The following is an 11,611-nucleotide window of genomic DNA, read 5'->3' on the forward strand; positions in this document are numbered from 1 at the left end:
AGCCACTACATCTGATGCATTTATAGAGCTGACACAACTTGAATATTCAAAGTTATGGACTTAAATAGGATGTGGAATTAGATCAGTTATGATTTATCTGAATGCTGAAAGTCTCAATGGGTAGAACAAGTTTGGCACTGAAATATTAACAGAAAGTTAAGCGGTTTGAGTTCCTGAAACTTGGGCATGATTAAATACTATCTGCTGAAGTCTGATGACAAGAAAGGGAATGAAAATGGTTGGAAAATTTCATTCTTGGACTTGAACCACCATAAACTGGTGACCTCTTCAAGTTCCCAGAATGATGTCTATCTTTGAATATAAAAATGATTGATTAATAAATTCAAAGAGGGCTTGGCATAGCTTGCAACACTTATTAAATAAACAACCAGTCTAACAATAATTGTCAAATCAAAAAATCAAATCAAGTTCAATTATCATTCAGACCATACATGGATACAGCGATCCGCTGGGGCTAAGGTTCAAACATGTACACACACATTTAAAACGGTGAGAAAGAAGAGAAAAAGCATAGTCATGTAAGAAAAAACATTTTTAGTCTTTAAGAATAAGGGGTAGGCCGTTTAGAACAGAGATGCGGAAAAACTTTTTCACCCAGAGAGTGGTGGATATGTGGAATGCTCTGCCCCAGAAGGCAGTGGAGGCCAAGTCTCTGGATGCATTCAAGAGAGAGTTAGATAGAGCTCTTATAGATAGCGGGGTCAAGGGATATGGGGAGAGGGCAGGAACGGGGTACTGATTGTGTATGATCAGCCATGATCACATTGAATGGTGGTGCTGGCTAGAAGGGCTGAATGGCCTACTCCTGCACCTATTGTCTATTGTCTATTGTCTTCAAATTGCTGGTTCCTGGCAATCCAGTCTGTCATTCCACCGATCGGACATTAGAGGGCAGGACCGATGGGAGAGACGGGAAGGCAGTGTCTCCTCACCTGGGTTATAGCAGCAGGCAGATCATGGCTTGAGGCCTGTTCTTCACTACAACCGAGGCTACGCTGCTGCCTTGCCATCTATCTCACCACCAAACAAGGGGAACAGGCCTGTCGCAGTCAATGTCCAACAGGGTTTTGCAATTGCTAGAGAACTGTCCGAGTGTCACACACGGTTTCACTGTACACCGCCTTCGCACACCAACTCCGGTGACTTTGAGTAGCAGGTAGCAGCAGAGTCTGCACCCACGTCAGCTCCTCCAAACCCAGTCTGGCTCCTCCTTCAGCCCGTTAGGCAGCCTCTTCTTCTCCAACCCATCCACCTGCTTCTCCTTTCTGACCCATCCGCCTCCCTCTCCTTCTGCAACCCTTTCACTGGCTCCTTTGTCACCCTGGCTGGCTGTTCCGAACAATGAGATTCTCACTGATGCGGTAGACATGCTGTACCCGTAGTTCTTGGAGTCTAGTGTAGTCTTAAAATCATAAGAAAAAACACATTTGAAAAAGAAAAGAGCACCTTTAGTTGGCCCCTGAGAGGCTGCTGTGTTTGAGCGCACTGCCATCTTACTGGAATTGCATTCATTTAAGCAGTAACTTTTATTTAGCAAAAATATTACGAAAAACATCATCAATTACTAGGCACCGTTACATAAGGAAATATTGAGTCACATGACCAAAAGATTTGGTAACACTTTAAGGGTGTTTTAAAAGAAAGGATAGAGGCTTAATTGAATTCCAGGATTTATGACCTCAGCAGCTGAATACTGTATATACAGTAGCTGTCAATTATAGAGAGATTGAACAAGCAAGTGATGAACTAGGAGAATGTCATTGGGTATATTTAAATTGAAAGTTGATAGGTTCTTGATTAGTCAAGACATCAGAGGTTATGGGGAGAAGCTAGGAGAATGGGGTTGAGAGGGATAATAAATTGGCCATGATGGAATGGCAGAGCAGACTTGATGGACCAAATGGCCTAATTCTGCTCTTATGTCTTGTGGTCTAATGGTTTTATAAAGGTGTTTTGTTGGGTGAAATTGTAGACATATTGGGAGACAATGCTCTGCTGGAATTTGAAAACAAAGATGAACATTTTTAAATTAAGGCAGTGCATAACGAAGAGTTAAAGTAGGTCATTAATAATGGCTGATGTGCAAAAGGGATGGTCCAATTGGGAGCCTGAAGACAAAAATGAGGAAATCTACTCACAAGTGTGCTGAAATCATCCACTCTGGTGAAAACAAAAGCGTGGAAGGGAATTTTGCTAGCCAATGTGTTGACGTAAGGATTAACACTTCTGTTTTTCCAGGACGGACACTGAGTCAGTGGCTTGTGAATAAAGTTTGCAATGGTGGCAGAAATGGTGACATTGCTTCCCAAATATTTGTTTGAGTAAAGAGAGAGAAATTCACATATGGGAGGTGGAGTAGTTTTCTCCCTCTTTCTTTAGGGAAAACATGCGGGCAAACAGGTGATATTTCAGAAGAATAAACCCCCAGCAGACCTTTTCAGTGAGGGAAGTGGACTTCTGATGGCAAAGCTGGTGGATTCATGGTTTGGCCATCACCATTCCAAAATTTATTTGATTGGGTAATTGTAGCTTTGCAACCACCAAGCTTTGATTTGAATTCACTTGTCAGGATCATTAACCTTGATTGCTGGTTATTTCTTCAGTACGACATCCTTCACTTTATTGCACATCTCTTAGAGCTTCTGATCTGAAGGCCCAGATACAAGCTCTAACTTCAACATGCTAGTAGGAATTTTTTTTTAAAAGGATGCGATGGTAGATGTGTCAGCTTTGTTTAGTTGCTATGATGTAATAAAAACTCTGCCAGCTGCAGATGTTGAATCTACCCGACTAAACAACACCCAGAACTGCACGAACTGAAAATTCCTCTTCTGCTTTTTCACTTCAATCCAATTAACTATGAGGTCAGAATGAAAGAGAAGTTATTATTAAAGGTAAATTAATTAAAGGTGGATTTAAAATGCTATCCAGATCAGCTGTGATGTATCATTGAAAGAAAAAGCAGTGTGATATAAAACAAAAGCTCTGCCCACATTCATTGATCCTCTTTGGGAGTGGTACCTGAAGATATCAAGGAAATGAACCTGGTCAGGTGTCAGATCTCTCAGTGGGAGAGCATTTTAGAGATAGTGATCATAAGTCAGTCTCCTTTACAATAGCATTGGAGAGAGATAGGAACAGACAAGTTAGAAAAGCGTTTAATTGGAGTAAAGGGAATTATGAGGTTTTTCAGGCAGGAAATTGGAGGCTTAAGTTGGGAACAGATGTTCTCAGGGAAAAGTGCGGAAGAAATGCGGCAAATATTCAGGGGATATTTCTGTATTGGTACGTTCCAATGAGACAGGGAAGTTATGGTAGGGTACAGGAACCGTGGTGTACAAAATTTGTAATAAATCTAGTCAAGAAGAAAAGAAAAGCTTACAAAAGGTTCAGAGAGCAAGATAATGTTAGAGATCTAGAAGATTATGGCTAATAGGAAGGAACTTAAGAAGAAAATTAGGAGAGCCAGAAGGGGCCATGAGAAGGCCTTGGTGGGCAGGATTAAGGAAAACCCCAAGGCATTCTACAAGTATGTGAAGAGCAAGAGGATAAGACATGAAAGATTAGGACCTATCAAGTGTGACAGTGGGAAAATGTGCATGGAACCAGAGGAAACAGCAGAGATAATTAATGAATACTTTACTTCCGTATTCACTATGGAAAAGGATCTTGGTGATTATAGTGATGACTTGCAGCAGACTGAAAAGCTTGAGCCTGTAGATATTAAGAAAGAGGATGTGCTGGAGCTTTTGGAAAGCATCAAGTTGGATAAGTCACCGGGATCGGATGAGATGTACCCCAGGCTACTATAAGAGGCGAGGGAGGAGATTGTTGAGCCTGTGGCGATGATTTTTGCATCATCAATGAGGACGGGAGAGGTTCCGGAGGATTGGAGGGTTGCGGATGTTGTTCCTTTATTAAAGAAAGGGAGTAGAGATATACCAAGAGATTATAGACCAGTAAGTCTTACCTCAATGGTGGGTAAGTTGATGGAGAAGATACAGAGAGGCAGGATTTAAGACCATTTCAAGAGGTATAATATGATTAGGAGTAGTCAGCATGGCTTTGTCAAGGGCAGGTCGTGCCTTACGAGTCTGATTGAAGTTTTTGAGGATGTGACTATACACATTGATGAAGGTAGAGCAGTAGATGTAGTGTATATGGATTTCAGCAAGGCATTTGATAAGGTATCCCATGCAAGGCTTATTGAGAAAGTAAAGAGATATGGGATCCAAGGGGACATTGCTTTGTGGATCCAGAACTGGCTTGCCCACAGAATACAAGGAGTGGTTGTAGATGTGTCATATTCTGCAAGGAGGTCGGTCACCAGTGGAGTGCCTCAGGGATCTGTTCTGGGACCCCTGTTCTTTGTGATTTTTATAAATGACCTGGATGAGGAAGTGGAGGGATGGGTTAGTAAATTTGCTGATGACACAAAGGTTGGAGGTGTTGTGGATAGTGTGGAGGACTGTCAGAGGTTACAGCAGGAAATTGATAGGATGCAAAACTGGGCTGAGAAGTGGCAGATGGAGCTCAACCCAAATAAGTGTGAAATGGTTCATTTTGGTAGGTGAAATATGACGGCAGAATATAGTATTAAAGGTAACACACTTGTCAGTGTGGAGGATCAGAGGGATCTTGGGGTCTGAGTCCATACATCACTCAAAGTAGCTGTGCAGGTTGACTCTGTAGTTAAGAAGGCGTACGGTATGTTGGCCTTCATCAATCGTGGAATTGAATTTAGGAGCCGAGAGGTAATGTTGCAACTGGTCAGACCCCACTTGGAGAACTGTGCTCAGTTCTAGTCACCTCACTACAGGAAGGATGTGGAAGCCATAGAAAGGGTGCAGAGGAGATTTACAAGGATGTTGTCTGAATTGGGGAGCATGCCTTATGAAAACAGGTTGAGTGAACTCGGCCTTTTCTCCTTGGAGCAATGGAGGATGAGAGATGACCTGATAGAGGTGTACAAGATGATGAGAGGCATTGATCGTGTGGATAAACAGAGGCTTTTTCCCAGGGCTGAAATGGTTGCCACAAGAGGACACAGGTTTAAGGTGCTGGGGAGTAGGTACAGAGGGAACGTCTGGGGTAAGTTTTTTACTCCGAGTGGTGAGTGCGTGGAATGGGCGGCCGGCAACGGTGGTGGAAGCGGATACAATAGAATCTTTTAAGAAACTTTTAGATAGGTACACGGAGCTTAGTAAAATAGAGGGCTATCGGTAAGCCTAGTAATTTCTAAGGTAGGGACATGTTCGGCACAACTTTGTGGGCCAAAGGGCCTGTATTGTGCTGTAGGTTTTCTATGATCAAGTAACAACTTCAGTTACCATATACATTTATTAGGAATTTGCTGTGGTGGTTGGTGCAGCATGCAAGAGCAAACAACATTCACCAATTACAAGAATAAAATATTATTAAAAAATTAGAGGTTGAAGTATGGATGTGGAATAAAATATACATGAATATGTAAATGCCAACATGTATTAATAATGTATTTAAGTGCAGTGATTGGAGTAATTGATAGATTTGGAGCGGCAGTAGCTAATTAGAATTGTTGATTGGATTAACTGCTTGAAAGAAGAAACTTTTAAGATGGTATGAAGATTTATGTTTTAATATAACCTTATTAGGATTGGTAAAGGATAGAGTCAAACCCAATAGAGAAAGATGCACCCTCCCTTGCTAGGGAAGGTTTTATGGAAACCAGGCTGCAGAGAAATGCAACTGGTAAATCAAATTTAAGAAGATTAACTGAAGTTGATATGGATTGCATAGTATAAGGAATGAATGGCAGTAATAGCCCACTTTGGAGCATATAGCAATACGACCACCTCTTGGAGAGTGTTGGCCAGGACTGAATGCATTTTATAATGATGAAGAGTGGGTGGTAGACCTCTCCATGAGTGGGATGAGGGCAGGATCCACGCACAAGCTGTTGAAGAACAGCTTCCATCTACGCACATAGTGCATGGCAGGGAGTGGTTGGAGTATTGTCTGGAAGAACATGAGTTCTTTACGTATGGCTGCAGTTTGTTAGCCCCCTGGTGCTGACTACGGGTGCCAGGGTTTTACTAAGGTTGATGGTGTAACTAAAGGTCCTTTCTAAATGTGAAGGCAGAGTCATGTTCATCTAAAATCAAGCCACACCCAATTTGGCTGATAGAGTCTGTTTTATCTGCAATATTTTGGTGATCCTCAAGATGTCTACTAATAATGTGACAGGGTTCTTTTTAAGCGTAAGGAAGCAATGAGTTTGAATTTGATAGCATTTCTGTAAGCTTCACTTGGGTTTTCAGAGTACAGAGGTAAGTAGGAATGGCTTTCTGGAAAGGAAACCAACAAGTTAGGTCTCTATTCATTGGAGCGTAGAAGGTTGAGGGGGGATTTGATCGAGGTATTTAAAATGTTGAGAGGGATAGATAGATTTGACGTGAATAGGCTGTTTCCATTGAGAGTAGGGGAGATTCAAACGAGAGGACATGATTTGAGAGTTAGGGGGCAAAAGTTTAAGGGAAACATGAGGGGGTATTTCTTTACTCAGAGAGTGATAGCTGTGTGGAATGAGCTTCCTGTAGAAGTAGTAGAGGCCAGTTCAGTTGTGTCATTTAAGGTAAAACCGACAGGAAAGGAGTGGAGGGTTATGGGCTGAGTGCGGGTAGGTGGGACTAGGTGAGATTAAGAGTTTGGCACGGACTAGGAGGGCCAGAATGGCCTGTTTCCGTGCTGTGATTGTTATATGGTTATATTTACTCAGCGGCCACTTTATTTAGTACACCTGTACACCTTTCTCATTAATGCAAATATCTAATCAGTCAATCATGTGGCAGCAACTCAATGCATAAAGGCATGATCAGTGGTTTGTCAGACCAAACATCAGAATGGGGAAGGAATGTGATCGAAGTGACTTTGACCGTGGAATGATTGTTACTGTCACACATGGTGGTTTGAGTTCTCAGAAACTGCTGATCTCCTGGGATTTTCATGCACAAGAGCCTACACGCAATGGTACCAGAAACAAAAGACATCCAGTGAGTGGCAGATCTGTGCACAAAAATGCCTTGTTCATGAGAGGTCAGAGAAGAACAGCCAGACTCAAGAAAATCTGTAGGTGCTGGAAATCCAAGCAATGCACACAATGCTTGCAAGCAGAACGAGTGCCATACCTACCCCTAAACCTCCTCCCTCACTACCATTCAGGGCTCCAAGCAGTCCTTCCAGGTGAGCCGACACTTCACTTGTGAATCTGTTGGGGTCATCAACTGCATCCGTTGCTCCTGGTGTGACCTCCTGTATATCGGTGATTCCTGATGTAGATTAGGAGACCACTTCGCCAAACACCTATACTTTGTCTGTCAGTATGTGGTGAACTAGATATACCTGTCTGACTGCTCCTGTGGCTCCTCCCACAGACCCTGCTGACTGCTCCTGTGGCTCCTCCCGCAGACCCCTGTATAGAGGCGACTGTGGGCTGCTGCTCTCCCTCATTTTCCCCAGGATGTAGTGTTGTTTATTCTTCCAGTCAATAAAAGCCAATATCTCGTTTCCTAAGTCTCAGCGTGAGTTATTGATGGTGCATCAATTTTATTGACTGGAAGTTAAAACATGGAAACCGTTTTACGCCCAGAACGCTTAGATTTGGACCCCCAAGACCCTGAAGCAGCTCTTGCCTTTGAACACTGGCTTGTATGCTTCCAATCATACTTGGAGGAGGTTCGTGCCACCGACTCAGCTGTTAGGCTCAGACTTCTCCTCTCGAGGGTCACCCCAAAGGTTTATTCATTCATCAGGGACCTCTCGACCTATGAGGGGGCACTTGACGCCCTCAAAAGACAGTACCTGCGGCCGGTGAACGCAGTTTATGCCCGGCATCGCGTGGCAACACGAAAACAGCGGCCTACGGAGTCGACTGCTGAATTTCTCCGAGCTCTACAGGCACTCGTGCGGACTTGTGACTGCCAAACGCTCACAGTGGAACAGCATGCGGAACTCTTGGTCCGAGACACTTTTGTGACTGGAGTCAGGTCAGTGTATTTGCGCCAGTGGCTGCTGGAAAAAGCTGATCTTACCTTACGCTCAGCGATAGAGACGGCCGATACGTTGGAGGCCGCACAGCTGTACGCCGAGGCGGTCCAGCCGCGCGATTCCCCGGTTCCGAGCGAATTCGCCAACGCCGCTGCCAGTCGCGGTATCACGAACTCCTCGAATTCGCCAGGCATAAAACTCTGTTACTTTTGTGGGCTTCAGAAACATTCCAGAAACAGCTGCCCGGCTCGCGAAGTGACTTGTTCCAGCTGCGGGAAGAAGGGCCATTTCGCCAAGGTCTGTAAATCTAAACCACGCCCGGGGTCGAGCAGCGCTGCGTCTGAGACCTGGGGGCCGCCATTTTGCATGCCTGGATGTGGACAACCATCTTTGCCGGCGTCACCATGCCCCGCCCCTACCTACCCGTGTGCGACCTGGGAGCCGCCATCTTGCATGCCCGGATGTGAGCGGCCATCTTTGCCGGCGTCACCAGGCCCCGCCCCCTACTCGCCCCGTTCAACGCTGGCTACCGTGACCCTCGATCAAAGCGCTCCGCACCAGCTCGCAAGGTCGATGATGGACATACTGGTGGAGGGGCACAGGACTAGCTGCCTGTTTGACACGGGCAGCACTGAGAGTTTTATTGACCCGGCCACAGAGCAATGCTGTGGACTCGTGACACGGCCGGCACGTCAGAAGATCACCTTGGCTTCTGGGTCACATTCCACAGACATCCAGGTGGGTTGTGTAGCAACATTGGTGGTGCAGGGCACAGAGTATTGGAACTTTGCGTTCCTGGTCATGCCTCGACTGTGCGCACCTGTGCTGTTGGGGCTCGACTTCCAGAGCCATCTCAAAAGTGTGACTATGGCATATGACGGGCCCTTCCCACCACTCACTGTCAGGAATCCTCAGTTTGGTGGGACTTCGCCATATACTCCGTTACCACACGCACATACACACCGAACCACACATCCCACCCAGCACCATGCCGATAGCTGTGCTACTGACACTACTTGCAGCCTCTCCACCCTCAAGATCCCTCCCCCATCGCTGTTCACCAACCTGACCCCCGACTGTAAACCGGTGGCGACTAAAAGCAGGAGGTACAGCGCAGGGGACAGGGCCTTTATTCATTCAGAGGTGCAGCGGCTGCTCGGGGAGGGGATCATTGAGCCGAGCACAAGCCCATGGCGGTCCCAGGTGGTTGTTGTTCGGACCGGGCAGAAAAATAGGATGGTTGTGGACTATAGCCAGACCATCAATAGATTCACGCAGCTTGACGCGTACCCCCTACCCCGCATTGCGGATATGGTCAACCAGATAGCTCAGTACAAGGTGTACTCGACAATAGATCTGAAATCCGCTTATCACCAGCTCCCCATCCGCCCAGAGGACCGCTCCTACACCGCCTTCGAGGCGGGTGGCAGGCTCTATCACTTCCTGCGCGTCCCATTTGGTGTCACAAATGGGGTCTCAGTCTTCCAGAGGGAGATGGACCAGATGGTGGACCAGTACAAACTGAAGGCCACATTTCCCTATCTAGATAACATCACCATCTGTGGTCGCGACTGGTCGGATCACGACGCCAACCTCCAACGATTTTTCCAAGTGGCCGAAGCTTTGAACCTTACTTATAACAAGGACAAGTGTGTGTTCAGAACCACACGACTCGCTATCCTTGGGTATGTCATGGAGAACGGGGTCATTGGCCATTGGAAGAACTCCCTCTTCCCACCACTCTCAAGGCCCTCCGGCAGTGCCTGGGTTTTTTTTCCTATTACGCCCAATGGGTCCCCCATTACGCAGACAAGGCCCGCCCCCTGGTCAGGTCTACCACTTTTCCCCTCTCTGCCGAGGCCCGCGCGGCCTTCAGCTGCATTAAAGGGGACATTGCCAAAGCAACGATGCATGTGGTGGATGAGACCATTCCCTTCCAAGTAGAGAGTGACGCCTCTGACTTCGCGCTAGCTGCTACCCTCAATCAGGAAGGCAGACCAGTGGCGTTTTTTTCTCGTACCCTTCAAGGCTCTGAACTTCAGCACTCCGCGGTGGAGAAAGAAGCCCAGGCCATAGTGGAAGCTATTAGGCACTGGAGGCACTATCTCGCCGGCAAAAGGTTCACCTTGCTGACCGACCAGCGCTCGGTTGCGTTCATGTTCCGCAACCAACAGCGGGGCAAAATCAAAAATGATAAAATTTTGTGCTGGAGAATAGAACTCTCCACCTACAACTATGATATCCTGTACCGGCCTGGCAGTCTCAATGAACCCTCTGATGCCCTATCCCGGGGAACGTGTGCTAGCGCACAGCTCGACCAGCTGTATGCCCTTCATGCCCATCTTTGCCATCCGGGGGTCACCCGATTTTACCATTTCATTAAAGCCCGGAACCTGCCGTACTCCCTGGAGGACATCAGGACGATGACCAGGGACTGCCAGATCTGCGCTGAGTGCAAACCGCACTTCTACCGTCCTGACACTGCGCAGCTTGTCAAGGCCACCCGCCCTTTTGAGCGACTGAGTGTTGACTTTAAGGGCCCCCTTCCCTCCACCGACCGCAATGTCTATTTTCTCAGTATTATTGACGAGTACTCGCGATTCCCCTTTGCCGTTCCCTGCCCCGACACTACTACCACATCGGTCATAAAAGCCCTGCGCCAGCTCTTCACTCTGTTCGGATATCCCTGCTATGTCCACAGTGATAGAGAGTCCTCCTTTATGAGTGACGAGTTGCGCCGGTTCCTGCTAGCTAGGGGCATTGCTACTAGTCGAACCACGAGTTATAATCCCCGGGGAAATGGCCAGGTGGAGAGGGAGAATGCCACAGTGTGGAAGGCCACACTTTTAGCCCTTAAGTCAAAAGGGTTGCCGGTCTCCCGATGGCAGGAGGTCCTCCCTGAGGCACTCCACTCTATCCGCTCCCTGTTGTGTACGTCCACTAATGCCACCCCTCACGAACGCCTATTCTCTTTTCCCAGGAAGTCTGTCACTGGGACCACTCTACCAGTTTGGCTGACGTCCCCGGGGCCAGTGCTGCTACGTAAACATGCGAGGAGTAATAAGTACTCCCCGCTGGTCGAGAGGGTTCACCTCCTGCATGCTAATCCCCAGTATGCCTACGTGGTCTTGCCTGATGGGCGGGAGGACACGGTCTCTGTCCGCGACCTGGCGCCCGCCGGAGCAGCAGACCACTACCCCGAACATTCCACGGTAACTAAGCACCCTGTACCCGAGGTGACACCGCACACACCGTGCCACACCCAGACTCCTCACGACGCTCATGTACCGGGCATCTCGTACGCGTCTATTCCGGGGACCTCGCACACACGCGAGGGATCCCTGACACCTCCAGTTCGGACAGAACCAACCCACTCTCCGCCTCCGGTGCAAACACCACCTCCGGCACCTGTGCAATTGCAGCCGGAGCTACGTAGATCGCAGCGAACGATTCGACCACCTGATAGACTTAACCTGTAAATATACTTGGGGACTCTTTTTAAACAAAGGGGGGGTGAATGTGGTGAACTAGATATACCTGTCTGACTGCTCCTGTGGCTCCTCCC

Source organism: Hemitrygon akajei, chromosome 20 (genome assembly GCF_048418815.1).
Source record: "Hemitrygon akajei chromosome 20, sHemAka1.3, whole genome shotgun sequence".
In the NCBI taxonomy this organism is placed as follows: domain Eukaryota; kingdom Metazoa; phylum Chordata; class Chondrichthyes; order Myliobatiformes; family Dasyatidae; genus Hemitrygon; species Hemitrygon akajei.